The sequence below is a fragment of the Piliocolobus tephrosceles genome, chromosome 11 (genome assembly GCF_002776525.5).
Source record: "Piliocolobus tephrosceles isolate RC106 chromosome 11, ASM277652v3, whole genome shotgun sequence".
In the NCBI taxonomy this organism is placed as follows: domain Eukaryota; kingdom Metazoa; phylum Chordata; class Mammalia; order Primates; family Cercopithecidae; genus Piliocolobus; species Piliocolobus tephrosceles.
In genome coordinates, this window is record NC_045444.1 from 116,342,313 (window position 1) to 116,358,483 (window position 16,171).

The 16,171-nt window shown below is 38.9% G+C and overlaps 1 protein-coding gene across 18 annotated transcripts in view; it reads right to left on the minus strand.

Moving 5' to 3' along the window:
- Positions 1–16,171, minus strand: part of TRIP12 (thyroid hormone receptor interactor 12) — a 154,349-nt gene that overhangs the window by 114,526 nt on the left and 23,652 nt on the right. The gene's annotated exons all lie outside the window — the stretch shown is intronic.

Sequence of the window (16,171 nt, forward strand, 5' to 3'; positions counted from 1 at the left end):
GATAAAATACGACACTAAGAAAATTAGTTTAACTGATAAAACAAGCCAACATTACAATCATAGAATTACAACATGTGCTAATAAAATCTTTCCCTATGTTTTGTAAGCCTGCAGTCAAATTTGAAGTGGAGTTCTTTCGCTACTTCTATTTACTGGGAAAGAGAATGAACATATGACATTATAGAAACTGGTGCCAAAGAGAATGCAAATTAATCATAATTAAATCTATTACTGTACTGGATTTTGTTTTAGAGATTCCTTGTACTGTAGTAAGAAAGTAGGTTTTCTTTTGGGTTACACTGTTGATACAATTCAGCAGAAAAAGACATCACATATGTCCAAATTAATATAATAAACTTTAATTAGAAAGTTCGAATTACTAATTTAAGGATAGTCAGTTTCAAAAAGAAAAAATAAATACAATTAAACATTAGAAAAGAGGCAGGCAGAGAGAGAAGAAAAGGTTAAACTTACACATATTGATATGGAAAAATATGAAACTCTCATTTGTGTGTATGTATACAAAGACTTGTATATAAATTTCTGTATACTGCCCACATGTTAAAAATTCATGGAAAGATACATGAAACATACTTTGTTAATAATGACTGCCTTTGAGAAAGGACTGGGGGATCCGGAGTTTAGAATTAAAGAAATCATTTTTGTTGTCATTGAGACTGTTTATAAATGTATAAGGAAATAGCAGGCTGCTCTAGCATTAACAGCTTTAAGCACAGAGCTCTTGAGCCAAACTGTCTCTGCCCAAGTTCAATTCTTGACTCTAACACTAACAAGTTGTATATAATCTTGTATACATGAGTGTCTGCATACATACATACTGCATACATGAGTGTGCTTCAATCAAACAATCAAATGAGGATAAAGAACTCACACAGTAGTTGTGAAGATCAAATAAAAACCCATGTAAACTACTCAATACAGTGCCAATCACATAGCAAGTGCTCAGGACATGTTAAGCATGATTATTACTATAAACATTTATTCAAAAGAATAAAAATATTTGTAGTAAAATCTAATATATTGGGAGAGGCTTCACCATAAAAATCACTGTCAATATGAGTCTTAATTTTCGACAAAATATTTTCAAAAGTGAAATGTTTTCAATTAAGGGTAAACATCTCAATCACCTGGGAAGTTCTGTCAAAATATGAATGCCTGTCCCCTAACCTGAGATCCTCATTCACTGGGCACAAAAAGTTGGAGACATAGTTTAAAAGAGCTTTCTTGGGTATACTGCAACACACCAAGAATTTCAGCACATTAAAGAATAAAAGGCCAGCCTTTTTCAAAATTCATCTTAGAAATTTCTCTACTTCAATCATCTCAATACCATTTCACCTGGACCCAAACAGCAAGGACAGATACAAGAGAATAGGATGATACTGTTGCTCTCACTTTAAAGAGCAAACAATAGTATTATAAACAAGGTTAGTAGTTGGCACCTGCCCAACTTCTGCTATTAAACACCTACTGTAGGTCATGGAGTGTTATGTTATTCAAATGAAACTAAGTCACGGTAGTTGTTTTGCCCCAGTCACCTAGGTAACCTTAATGATGCTCCCCAACATCTTCAGTGCTGGTCAACCAGCACCAACATCAGCCAACAGTCTATCTGCCGGTAATTCTTGAGATTTAAGAGGAAGAAGAGCAAGTAAGAAGAAAGCTGTTTATCAAATTACTACCTGCTGTTAAAGCATAAATTCATCTTTTTAAAAAGAGGCCAGGCACTGTTAAACGTTGGAACTTTAATTTCCTGAAAGTAAATAAAAGATTAACATAAGATGGATACAGGATCTCTCCCTCTGCCAGGTATCAACAAAACCAGAGAGCTGAAAGGGACCCTCAGAGATGATCAAGTTCAACCCCTTACACCTTACAGACAAATCCAAATGAAGAAAGTTCCAAGTAATCTGTTGAAGAACCAGTCTTCTGAATCCTGGTACTGAGCAGTTCTATACCCTTCAGAGATATCACCACCTCAACTTCAAAAAAAGTTTAATGCCTCTTTGGCTTCAGCTAAGAACCCAGAGGCCAAAAGTTTTCTCTATGCAATGAATTCCAGAATGTTTTCCTTATAGATTATTCTGTACTGACTTGACCAATTACTTATGCCTACCATATGCTATTACTTAATTTTTAAAACACAAGTGGGAATTACACTATTATACTGCTAAAAGTTATGTTTTCATAGCCGGTAGTGAATATGAACTCAAAGATTCCATCTTCATAAGTCAAAAGATTCCATCTTCACAGGTCAAAATTCTAGTTTCCTAGTGTGAAACTAGAATTATAAATCCAATTTAATATCCCTATCAAATCCTGAAATACACTACTCTTTTCTAACCATGGCCATACCTTCATTTCTGTAAAACTAATCAAGATTTTTCACATAAAACCTTTGACATTCAGTCCTAAGGCACTGAAATAAGAGAGAACATGTATGACTTTAACAGGAAAAACAAAAAGGCTAATGGATGTCTTCAAAGTTGAAAACAAATTCATGACAACTTTGATCACAGCTGAGTGTACAACCAACTTATTCACTGTTTAAGTTAAATGACTTCTGAATTTTATGTGAAAAAGTATTTAACTCTACATGCAAATACCACATAGAAAAAACAAAAAACAACCGGTTGGGTGCGGTGGCTCACATGAGGTCATGAGTTCGAGGCCAGCCTGGCCAACATGGTGAAACCCCATCTCTACTAAAAATACAAAAATTAGCCGTGCATGGTAGTGCATGCCTGTAATCCCAGCTACTTGGGAGGCTGAGGCAGGAGAACTGCTTGAACCCAGGAGGCGGAGGTTGCAGTGAGCCAAGATTGCACCCCTGCACTCCAGCCTGGCTAACAGTGAGAGTCCATTTCAAAAAAAAAAAAAAAAGTATGTTGTTGTTTTATATTTACATTTAAAAATTCATTCTTAAAATATATATCAAGAATATTCCTTCAAGGAAAACTTAAACTAAAAACATTTTGGAATTTTTCTTTTTCTTCTTGAGACAGAGTCTCACTCTGTTGCCCTGACCGGAGTGCAGTGGCATGATCTTGGCTCACTGCAACCTCCGCCTCCTGGGCTCAAGTGATTCTCCTGCCTTGGCCTCCAGAGTAGCTGGGATTATAGGTGCCTGCCACTATACCAGGCTAATTTTTGTATTATTAGTAGAGATGGGGTTTCACCACATTGGCCGGGCTGGTCTTGAACTCATGACCTCAAGTGATCCGCCCGCCTCAGCCTCCCAAAGTGCTGGGATTACAGGTGTGGGTCATTGCACCTGGCTGTAAATTAATTTTTTTGCTTAATTCTTAATATCATACACACACAAAGTTTAAAAAAAAACCCAAAACATTTTTTAAAAATCCAATCCTTCCTCTGGTACAGAACTTTTAGAACACCGAAAGAAATCAACTGCAAAAAAATAAAGCCAGGCACAGTTGTGGATGCCTGTAGTCTCTACTACCAGGAGGCTAAGGCGGAAGAATCACTTGATCCCAGAAGTTTGAGGCCAGCCCAGGCAACACAGGTATACAGACCTTGTCTCTATAAAAAACTTAAAAATTAGCCAGGCAGGATAGTGCACACCTGTGGTCCCAGCAACTCAGAAGGCTGAGATGGAAGATTACTTAAGCCTGGGAGGATGAGGCTGTGGTAGGCTGTGATTACACTACTGCACTCCAGTCTGGGTAACACAGGGAGACCCTGTCTCAAAGAAACAAAAAAACAAAAAAAACAGCCACACATTGCACTACTGACATTCTGTTCAACAACTGACCAGATATACAACGGTGGTGCCATAAGAGTATACAATACCATATTTTTACTGTGATTTTTCTGTGTTTGGATATGTTTAGACACACAAGTATTTACCATTTTGTTACAACTACCTACAGTATTTGGTAGAGGAACAGGTACATTACAAACATGTATGCAACAAACATGTTGCTATGTCTAGAGCAGGTTTGCAGTGTATGAGCAACAGGCTATACCAGACAGCCTAGATGTGTAGTTGGCTATACTATCTAGGTTTGTCTAAGTACATTCTACAATCTTCACATAACGACAAAACAGCCTAACAATAAATTTCTCAGAATATATCCCTATCTTTAAGCAAAGCAATGTCTGCACAGTAAGCTTTTAGAAGTAAATCTCATCTGTCCAGTATGTACCCCCTAATTTCTTATGCACTTATTTAGATTTCATCCTCTAAAAAGGCTTGGTTTGGCTTCAGATCATTAACTTGGAGGTAAATTACAGTAATAAACACAATTTGCAAGGTACTTTACTCATTTTGTAAAATTTAAATGTGACAAGGAGTCATATAAACCACAGCCTGTTAGTCCTATTTTACAAATAAACTGAAATGTTACAAAATTGGTACCCTGCATGAAACAAGTAATGGCATCCAGACCTGCAGACTACAAGCAAGAACTGACATCTGGAGCTCCAGTTCTGAATTACACACACCACATAAAGAAAGAAATGACTAGGTCCCAGAACCAAGTGTGGGAAGGAGCAGTATACATTAAACCACTACGATAAAACAAAATAGAAATCACTCTTGTGTATAACAGAAGTCATTCTTGCCTACCTAAAAACAGCAAACACTTCAAAGAAGCCTATCTTTAAAGTGGGAATGAACAACCTTTAAGCTTCCCCCAAAAGCACTGAGAGGGGCTGAGATTGAGTGGTGCTGAGAAACAGTGACAAGTAAGACAATTCCTCCTCACAAGGAGCTTACTGCTCTCTATCTCCCACCTAGGCTCACATTCTGCCTCTGCCACTTAGTAAGACCTGTAAGTACTCGCCTTCATCTCAGTTTGTTTCTCCATTTAATTAGAGACAATATTATACTTTGGGATTTAAGTATTAGAGGACGGCATGTAAGGCTCTCAGAACCTTACCTGAACATGACAGCTGCCATTTAATGAGTGCTTATTAAATATAATCTTAAAAGAAAAACGGGGGAAATCATCAGGTCCATCATGTGCCAGAAAGGAATCGAAGGGGATAAAAACTTCTTAGAAACCCACTGGGACAGTTTATTATTTTACTTTTATTTAGGAAGGAGGTAATACAAAATCAGCAGTTTTGTATGGTATACTCACGAGTCAAATGTCAAACTTTTTTTTTTTTTTTTTGAGACAGAGTTTCGCTCTTGTTGCCCAGGCTGGAGCGCAGTGGCGCAATCTCGGCTCACTGCAACCTCCACCTCCCGGGTTCAAGCCATTCTCCTGCCTCAGCCTCCCGGGTAGCTGGGATTACAGGCATGCGCCACCACCCCGGCTAATTTTGTATTTTTAGTAGAGAGGGGGTTTCTCCATGTTGGTCAGGCTAGTCTTGAACTCCCGACCTCAGGTGATCCATCTGCCTCGGCCTCCCAAAGTGCTGGGATTACAGGTGTGAGCCACTGCGCCCGGCAAATGTCAAACTCTTAAGCAGCCATATGTCAAACCTGAAATAGCTGTATCTGACATAGAACAGCACAAGGCAGTTTATTAGTTCACATTTGAATTAAGGGAAACAGAAATTTACTGCCTTTTTTTCCAGTTAATCAGAAAAGTAAGGGCCATTGAGTACAAGAGAAAGGGCTACGTTAGGGTCTGTTAGGCACTGAATGCAATTTACAGGCATCAAAACCATTTGAATGGGATAATGGAATGGAATATTATACAACATGTAAAAATAGTAATTTTTTTTTTTTTTTTTTTTTTGAGACACCCAGGTGGGAGTGCAATGGCGCGACCTCGGCTCCCTGCAACCTCCACCTCCCAGGTTCAAGCGATTCTCCTGCCTCACCTCAGCCTCCCGGGTAGCTGGGACTACAGTCGTGCACCGCTATGCCCGGTTAATTTTTGTATTTTTAGTAGAGATAGGGTTTTACCATATTGGCCAGGCTGGTCTCAAACTCCTGACCCTCAAGTGATCCACCCTCCTTGGCCTCTCAAAGTGCTGGGATTACAGGCATGAGCCACTGTGCCCGGCGAAACTAGTATTTTCGTAACACTAGAAAACAATATTTAATGGAAAAAATACAAGATTTAAGTTGAATAGTAAAGTAAGAATGATTATAGGTTATGTGTATTCTGTGCTTAGCATGTACCAATGTGTTTTAAATCACTTAATTTTCACACTAACTTTACAAAACTGGTAGTGAAAATAATCTTCTTAAAAAGAAACCATGGCACACAGTAAGTTAAAATAACCCTAAGGCTACAAACCTAATAGGGGACAGGGCCAGCACTCAAATACAAGTTTGACTGAACAAACAACAAAAAATAATTACATATTTACCTTAAAAAAATCAAAATACTAGAAAGCCATGACATCCCAAGCTTAAAGGATTATGGGGGATAGGAAGAAAATTCTGATCCTTTGCCATCTGGTAAATCAGCTTAGCTGGCCAATCATTAAGTGAATAATTATCATTAAATATGCTACATCGATTTGAGAAGAAAGCTCAAATGTACTACTCTAAACAAAGAAGAAAACGGTGGCTAACTTCACCTTCACAGGTTGAGGATGACCGGTCACTTCTGCTGATGTTCCCTGAAATGCTAGAGCAGTGAGGAAAGACATGGAGGAATGAGAGAATAAATTACCATGGAGGGATGTGGAGTGGTTCCCTGAGCCTGAAAATAAGCCTAAACTCTATCATGAAGGGCCAGAAACAAAAAATTTTGCATTTAAGACCTACCAATAAGGAGGCAGATCAAGTAGAAAGCTACCAAATAGACCTAAGGATAGATGAGGATCTGATTAACAATGGAAGAAGACAAAATGAAGATGGGGTCAAGAAACATTTTGATGACAGAATCTACACAGTGAGAAAGAATAGTCTCAGACTGTGGTTCTCAGACTTCAGACAAATACAAATGCTAAAATGACTCAAATTTCTTACACTGGTGACAAGGTTAAGAAAAGTTATCTAAAACATATAAAGAAGGTGACTGCACATCCTTTCAATGTCCTACGAAATGCTACGTCAGAGGCTTACCTAGGAATTAATTTTCTACAAGAGCATCATATTTTAATTTTGCTATTTATTATTAATCAGGGGTTCAGATATTAAACGTATATGTTAACCTGTAGATTTAAGTCTGGAGAAATACCGTTTAGGTACAGAAGAGAAGACAACCCCAAAGATTGCAGTTTGTTGCCTGTAGGTTATCAGTAATCTCACTCTAAAATTCTTTATTAAATTACCTGCAAATACCCAGTTCCCCAAATGCTCTTTAAAACAGCTTTACCACAACAGCTTCCTCTCCTCATTAACTAGTCAAATAGTATCTTTGCTATTTATATTCTATAGTTCTAAAAGTCATGCTTTTAACTTTAGAAAACTATACAAAATGATTGCAGCAGCATTATTAAATGATACACACGAGCAGAAAAATTACATTTAGTGTTAATCATATAAAAACTAACTCATCATGTAGGTGTCTAGGTAAAGAGTTTCAATAAGCAAATGGAAGTAAAGATTGAGAATTACGTAGGCAACTGGATATGCAGATGGGAGAAATTACATTGGCATGCAGGAAGTAGGAGAAACCAAGATAATCAATAAGATTCTATTTTCTCTATGAAAAACAGACAGCATAAAGAGAGGAACACGCCTAGGATGAAATATTGGGAAAGGCTAAAATCTAAGGAAAACATAAAAAAAAGAATCCAGTCAAGGAAAATCAAGAACTTACCACAAGTATTGGGAAAATAAATCAGGACAGTGGTGTTGGCAGACACCAAGAGGAAGACAGATAGGCAGAGTTCAAAAAACTCAACAATGTCCATCAGATTTAGAAAATGGGGAAAGCAGCCTGGGCAACATGGCAAAACCCCATCTCTACACAAAATACAAAAATTAGCGAGGGCATGGTAGCACGCCTGTAGTTCCAGGTGCTCAAGAGGCTGAGGTGGGAGGACTGCTTGAGCCCAGGAGGCGGAGGTTGCAGTGAGCAAGATTGCGCCACTGCTCTCCAGCCTGGGGGACAGAGCAAGACTCTGCTTCCAAAAAAAAAAGAAAGAAAAGAAAATGGTGACAGCTATTTCTAGAAATGGTGGGGAAGGAGAGGGTATAAGGTAAGATAATAAATACCAACTCTCTTCTGGAAGTGCTAGACTTTATAAAGAGAAGAGACAATAGCCAGGAGGGAAGGGAAGACAGAGAGACAAAGGCTGTGTTTGCATGGATATATGTAATTTCCCTGTTTGTCATTTTTAAAAAAATAAATCTTGAGCATATGTATTAAGGTAAAGAAAAGAATTACTGAAAGAAAGGTTGGGAATAAAGGACAGTCTACTAACAGGATCCCACAGGGGAAAAAAAATTAAGAGCATAAGCTTTGGATCAGAAGAGCACATCAATCTCTGAGGCATGAGAAGATGACAACTCCAAGTAAGGAAGTACGTGCCTAATTTGTTGAATCTGTGATTAACAGGTATGAGAGAAGCAGAGAAGAAAGGAGGTAACCCTTCACAAGGAGGTCCAAAATGCACCAGAAGTCTATTTTGTAGAACACTGTAAGATGATCAGTTTATCCTGAATAGCTATTGCCCAACTATTTCTAAAACACAGAGCCACTCATTCCCTAATATAAATCCTATCTTAGCTCAGATGGCTTGTATAATCCTTTAGAATACTAACTGCATTTATGTAATAGAGGATATTCCTTAGGTCTCAAAAGCACATAGACAGCAATTTTTAGTCCACATGCCAAAAATGGCTCACAGATCCAATTTTAACAGGTCTACAATCCTGCTGGCTACGATCAGCGAATGGGGATAGTAGGTCAGCTTATCAATAGCCTTTTTAGTTACTTCCTCTTAAGGGGATCAGACTAGATAGTCCCTAAAATCAGATTCAGTTCCAAATTTTTAAAGACTCCAACCTAATGTTTATTTCAGTTTTTCTTCAATGGGGTACTTTTAAAGTTCTTCCTTATAAAGATCTAATAATACCATTTATTAGAGACTCATCAGGTGATCATGAAAACGAGGAGCTGCTGAGGGAGCAGAGAGACAATGATTTGTAAATGCTTCTCTCCCTTAAGGGGCAGAGAGAAACCTCCTGGCTAAGAATCAAAGTTATTCACAGTACAATACAAGGTACCCAGTAGATTACAGCAAGGTGCTCCCCATGGACAAAAACAATTTTATATTTGGTAAATGTCCTTTACAGCATACAGACACACAAAATAAGGCAATATTTTCAAAAGTATTCTCTTCAATATATATTCTGTCACTGTTTTGAACTCCACCATAATAATGACATCACAGAGGTTAACTCTTTCTTTTTTTTTTTCTTTGAGATGGAGTCTTGTTCTGTCACCCAGGCTGGAGTGCAATGGCGCAGTCTAGGCTCACTGCAACCTCCACTTCCCGAGCTCAAGAGATTCTCCTGCCTCAGCCTCCTCAGTTGCTGGGACTATAGGCACACGCCACCACACGCGGCTAATTTTTGTATTTTTAGTAGAGATGGGGTTTCACCATATTGGCCAAGCTGGTCTCAAACCCCTGACCTCATGATCCGCCTGCCTCGGCCTCCCAAAGTGCTGGGATTACAGGTGTGAGCCACCGCGCCCGGCCTAGAGAGGTTAACTCTTTAACATAGCTCAGATTAGGAAGTCTATTCCTGACTTGCAATAAAAAACATTTCAACATTGTGATAACCATGGATTTGTGTTATAATATTTTCCAAACAAGTATGTAGCCTGTCATCAATAGAGCTACAACCCTGGGGATCTGTCAGAAACAAAACTTATTAAGATTATAGTTAGGGGGAGAGGAAGTAGGGGGAAAGGAAGCATTAAAATTAACTCAAAGTCAGGGAGAAAATACAGACTGTAACTTTAACACCTGGTGAATAATAGTGTCAAATTTTTGTTTAAGATCATGCATTTCAGAGCAATTATACCTAAATTCATTTAGAATGTCTCGAATATTTTTCAAAAGTGAAAAAAAAATTTTAAATGCCATACTCTACAGACTAATGCCCCACATTTCTACATTTAGCATTTTTACCAAAAATAAGTAGATGCCAAAACTGCCTCTACACTGAGCCAGAATATGTACAAACCAGGAGCCAAGAAAAAAATCAGAGGTGTATTTCCCAAAAGCAAATTTTTGTAATACAGATTCCTGGACCCTATCAGAATGGGGGTATGGGAAAATCAAACCATTCCTAAAATCAGAATAAGAGGCTGGGTGCAGTGTCTCATGCCTGTAATCCCAGCACTTTGGGAGGCCAAGGCACAAGAGGGTGGCTTGAGCCCAGGAGTTCAAGACCAGTCTGGGCAATTTAGGGAGACCCCACCTTTACAAAATATTTTAAAACTAGCTGGGGCCAGGCGCAGTGGCTGACACCTGTAATGCCAGCACTTTCAGAGGCTGAAGCAGTAGGATCGCTTGATCTCAGGAGTTTGAGACCAGCCTAGGCAACATGGTGAAACCTCCTCTCTACCAAAAAAGAAAAAATTTAGCCCGGCATGGTGGTGCACATCTGTGGCCCCAGCTACTCAGGAAGCTGAGGTGGGAGGATCGCCTGAGCCTGGGAAGTGAAGGCTGCAGTATGCTGAGATCATGCCACTGTACTCTAACCTGGGTAACAGAGTGAAATCCCATATCAAAACTAAAAAATAAAATTAAAATAGCCGGGTGTGATGACATGCACGTGTAGGCCCAGCTACTCCGGAGGCTAAGGTGGTGAGGTGGGAGAACTGCTTGAGCCCAGGAAGTCAAGGCTACAGCAAGCCATGATCGTGCCACTGAGCCCCAACCTGGGTGACAGAGGGAGACCCTGCGTCAAAACAAAATAAAACAAAACAAAACACCAAAAGAAATTAAAAAGGAAAAAAATCAAAATAACAATTTATTTTTCTAGTATCAGCTAGGTTTGACAACTGTGACACAGATGTACACTATTGTTTTGGTATCATTACATATCTTCTATTCCTTTGTAATTTTTACATGACTCTCCCAGCTCCCACAATTAAAAACTGCCACTGATATCCTTAGAGTCTGATACCCTTAGACACTTCTAGGAATCTAACCTAAAGAAATACTTGCACAAGTAAGGATGTAATCACGATACTCACTGCAGTATGTCACTGTGGAAAAAGGGAGATGATCCCAATGTTCTCAACAAAGGAATAGTTAATAAGTACATGGTATCAATACTATGGCATATTTAGAGGTCCTCAAAAGCAAAGGTAAACTTGTATATACCACACTGACATTCATGGACAGAACACTGTTCATTTCTGCAGCAAATATTTGAAGGCTTATCTGACAGGTGTCAATACTGTTTGCTACAATGGAGTTTACACTCAATTGGAAAGAGAAAATAGAATATATGCACATTGTGGTAAGTTCCATGAAAAGTGAAATAGGAGAAAAATAGGAAGGAGTAGAGGATAATGGAAAGGAGGAAGGAAAAAGCTGCTTTGAGTTGAATCATCAGGTAACAGCTCTCTGAAGAGACATTTTAAGCTGAGACTCAAAGCATAAGAAAGAAGCGGGGGAGGGAAAGGTATGTATTTGTTTATATATGTGTAGGAAAAAAGTCGGGAAAACCACACCTAAATGTCAACAGCGGAGGAGAGAGAGAAGTAGTAAAAAGTACCTATGTCTTGAGTCTGTTCAAACCCTGGCTCTACCATTTTAAGCCATGTTCTCTTGGAAAAATTTCGTAACGAAGCCTGAGTTTTCTCATCTGTCAAAGAAATCTTTATACCTTTTAGAGGTAAAGACACTGTCACTCACCCATTTGAGAATAATGTGACTAAATAAACAAAAAGTAGGAGAGGCACAGTGGCTCACACTTGTAATCCCAGTACTTTGGGAAGTTAAAGTGGGCAAAATGCTTGAGCTGAGTCTGAGACCAACCTGGGCAGCAGGGTGAAACCTTTTCTCCACAAAAAAACACAAAAATTAGCGGGGCACGGTAGTGCGCATCTCTAGTCCCAGCTACTTTCAGGGCTGAGTTGGGAGGATTGCTTGAGCCCAGGAGACAGAAACTGCAGTGGGCTGAGAGATCCAACACTGCACTCCAGCCTGGGTGACAGAGTGAGACCCTGTCTCCTCACCAACAGTTCGTGTTGCCAGTCTTTCAAATTTTGGTTATTCTAGGCCAGGTGCGGTGGCTCATGCCTGTAATCTCGGCACTTAGGGAGGCCAAGGCAAGCAGATCACTTGAGATCAGGAGTTTGAGACTAGCCTGGCCAACAAAGTGAAACCCCGTCTCTACTAAAAATACAAAAAGTGGCCAGATTGGTGGTGCATCACTGTAATCCCAGCGACTCGGGAGGCTGAGACAAGAGAAGCACTTGAACCCAAGGGGTGGAGGCTACAGTGAGCTGAGATGGCACCACTGCATTCCAGCCTGGGTGACAGACTAAGACTCCGGTTCAAAAACAAAATTTTTTTTCGATATTCTGCTGGGTGTGTAGTAGTATCTTATTATTGTTCTAATACATATGTCCCTAGTAATGAATGACGCTGATTATGAAGCTAACCACCCCCACCCCCAACTTTCCAAACCCAAAATACTCAAGAATATAATCTTACTTCAAGATTTTTTTAAAAAGTCTTTATCATGATCACTTTGGCAGCACTAAAAGTGTAACTATACGGAGAAGAATAACATGGCCCCATGTAACGATTACACAATTTAGCATTTTTTTTAAAAGGCCTTTATCAACTCTCAACTCATGAAATAAGGGGAAAAAAACTATGGGATACACTTTTATGATGACGATGACCAGAAATATTCCTGAACCCCATCCCAAACCAACTGCTGGGAAAGTTGCCTTGTTGCTAAAAAAAAAAGCAAGCAAGACAGAGCAGACATCAGAAGAGAAGAGAAGAGAAGGGGAAAAGAAAATCTATACCTGAGAATTTATACAGGCCTGGCCAAGATTTACAGGCATATTTTGAATCAGATGAATGATCCAAGAAACTGTAAGCCAAGGAACTTCAAATCTTACTGATCACTTAATGCAGTGATGCTCAATATTTAGTGTGCCTGAGAATTACCTATGGATCTTGTTAAAATTCACATTCTTGTTAAAACACAGGGATGGAACCTGACATGCCATGTTTCCTAAAAACCTCTGCCAGTCTGAGAACCATACTTTGGGTAGCAAGCTCTTAGTGCATCTAAATACTTGACAGGAGCAAAGTAAACCTTTGGAGAAAAGCACCTTTAGGCTTCAGGAAAATGCTACACATAATTTAAGGACAAGGAACAGAATACAGATAACACTCAAGTAAACAAGGCATCATGAATAAGAACCTGCAAAAAGACACAAAACATTTCAGATAGAAGGACTATCAGATCTTAAAATGCTCACAACGTGTAGACGCAAAAAGGACAAACATGAAAAAGATAAATGAAACAGAAAAACTACTAAATGTTACATAGATTTGGAAAACCACCAAACAGAATTTCTAATATGAAAAATAAAGTAATAAAGCTCAGACAGGTGTGGTGGTCTATTAGACAAAGACAGCAAAGTGGAAGACAGAAGCAATTATATAAAATATATCACAGAAAAAACAAAAGATTAAAAATAAGATATGCAGAGAATCAAGTGGGAAGTTCATATATAAGTTTAATAAAAATTCCAGAAGCAGAAGAGTGAAGAAATGTGAGAGACATATCTAAACATTTGGTGGCTGAGAATTTTCTAGAACCAGTAAATGATATGAATCCACAGATGCAAGGGAGCTAACTGAGCCCAAACAGGATAAATAAAAGACATCTAAACCCACACACAACAAAATAAACTAGCCACATGTAGAGGTGTGCAGGAGGATCACTTGAGCCCAGAATTTTGAGGATGCAGTGACCATGACAGCACCACTTCATACCAGCCTGGGCAACAGAGTGAGACACCATCTCTAAAAAAATAATAATAAAATAAAACATTCTACATCAAGTGAAATTATCTCTTATTAATGAAGTTTTGGTCAGATTAAAACCGTTTTTCCACCAGCAGAAAGAAAGTGGCCCAGGAAAAAATAAAGGTGACAAACAGCAAAATGTAAATGAATATTAACTCTATATTACACTATAGAGTAAGATTTTTAAAAAATTGATTCCAATGACAGTATCTTAAAGCCAAAAGGAACTTGGTAAATGGAGTTATCATTTTAAGGTCGTTGGATTTTCCACAAGACGACCTTGTTAAATACACTGTTTTACTTTGTAAAACAGGAAGGCAGAGACTAGAATCATAAAAAATAATAAACTCGGCCAGGCATGGTGGCTCACGCCTGTAATCCCAGCACTTTGGGAGGCTGAGGCGGGTGGATCACCTGAGGTCAGGAGTTTGAGACCAGCCTGGCCAACATGGTGAAACCTCGTCTCTACTAAAAATACAAAAATTAGCCAGGCGTGGTCGGGAGGTTGAGGCAGGAGAATCGCTTGAACCTGGGAGGTGGAGGTTGCAGTGAGCTGAGATGGTGCCACTGTACTCCACCCTGGGTGATAGAGCGAGACTCCGTCTCAAAAATAATAATAAAATAATAATAATAAACTCAAATGAAGGCAAAAAATCAGAAAATAAAATGAAGTAAAACTCCATCTCTAGTTAAGATTATCAGACTAGGCTTTTAAAATACTCTAAGAGATAATCTAAAAAACAAGAATACAGAACGAAAGATGAAAAATACCGTACAAATACTAGGCAAAAGAAAGCTGGTGCAGTATCTAAAAAAGACTTTACAATAAGACTCTTGTTTTCAAAAGTAACAGAAGACTTTTAGGGTGGTAAAAATTACAGTTTTTAACACTATAATGGTAGCTATATGTCATTATAAATTTGACAGAAGATGCAAAAAGAATAAATCCTAATGTAAACTAGGGACTCTGCGTAATAAGATGTCAATGTAGGTTCACTGACTGTAGCAAATGTACCACTTCGGTGGGGGATGTTGATCACAGGAAAAGGCTATGCATGTTGCAGGGTAGAGGAGTGTATGGGAAATCTCTGTAACTTCAGCTCAATTTTGTTGTGTGAGCCTAAAACTGCTCTTAAAAAGTCTTTTAAGGCATTAAAAGACATTACTAGAGATAAAAAGAGTACCTCCACAGTGAGAAAGGGTTTAATCCAGTGACACTGCAATTCTCAATTTATATACACGGCCTAATATTAAATATTTAAAAACTACAAAATACCCAAATCCAAAGTGGATTGTAAAATTCTTCTCTCAGCAACCAATATAACAAGCCAACCAAAAAATAAATAAGCGGCCAGGTGCAGTGGCTCATGCTTATAATCCTAGCACTTTGGGAGGCCAAGGCAGGTGGATTACTCGAGGTCAGGAGTTGGAGACCAGCCTGGCCAATGTGGTGAATGTCTCTACGAAAAATACAAAAATTAGCCAGGTATGGTGGCAGGCGCCTGTAATCCCAGTTACACGGGAGGCTGAGGCAGAAGAATCGCTTGAACCAGGAGGCGAAGGTTGCAGTGAGCCGAGATCGTGCCTCTGCACTCCAGCCTGGGCAACAGAGTGAGACTCCGTCCCTAAATAAATAAAGATAATTATCTATTGAAGTTTTACAAAATCTTCTTGCCTTAAAGTTCTCTATACTTCTGCATAATTACAACTCTGAAGAGCCCTAAGGCACTTCGCAAACTTAAGACATTTCGTTAGATGCCTCTACAAGTGGGTACTTACATTAGACAACCACGTTTGCCTCCTCTCTCTCCCCACTACATTCCCACAGACTCCTATGAATGCTGCAACATAATACATAATACCCTTCCAGATAGTCATAACACCTGCCACAAGTTAACTAGAATTCAAGACTCAACAACCTGTGATGGACCAACAAGAGTCTCCTCCCAAGACTCTTTGGGTACCTAGATTGTCAAACCTAAGTTTGGCATTACAACGGCTGTATCTAATATGGTCAAATTAGAAAGCAGTCTTCAGAGAGAAAAAGACAGCAGACATAAAGACAGTAGAGACAGCAGGTGATAGTTTCTGAAATACTGGTTTCCCTAAGGTCCAGTTGCCTAATTCCATTCTTAAGGATTTCATTAGACACACATTGATAGTAAATGTCAGGTAATAGTCTCAGGTAAGCAGGCATTCAATTTAATGTTTGAATTTTTTTTTAAGTCCCACTTTATTTTTTACACCTCCA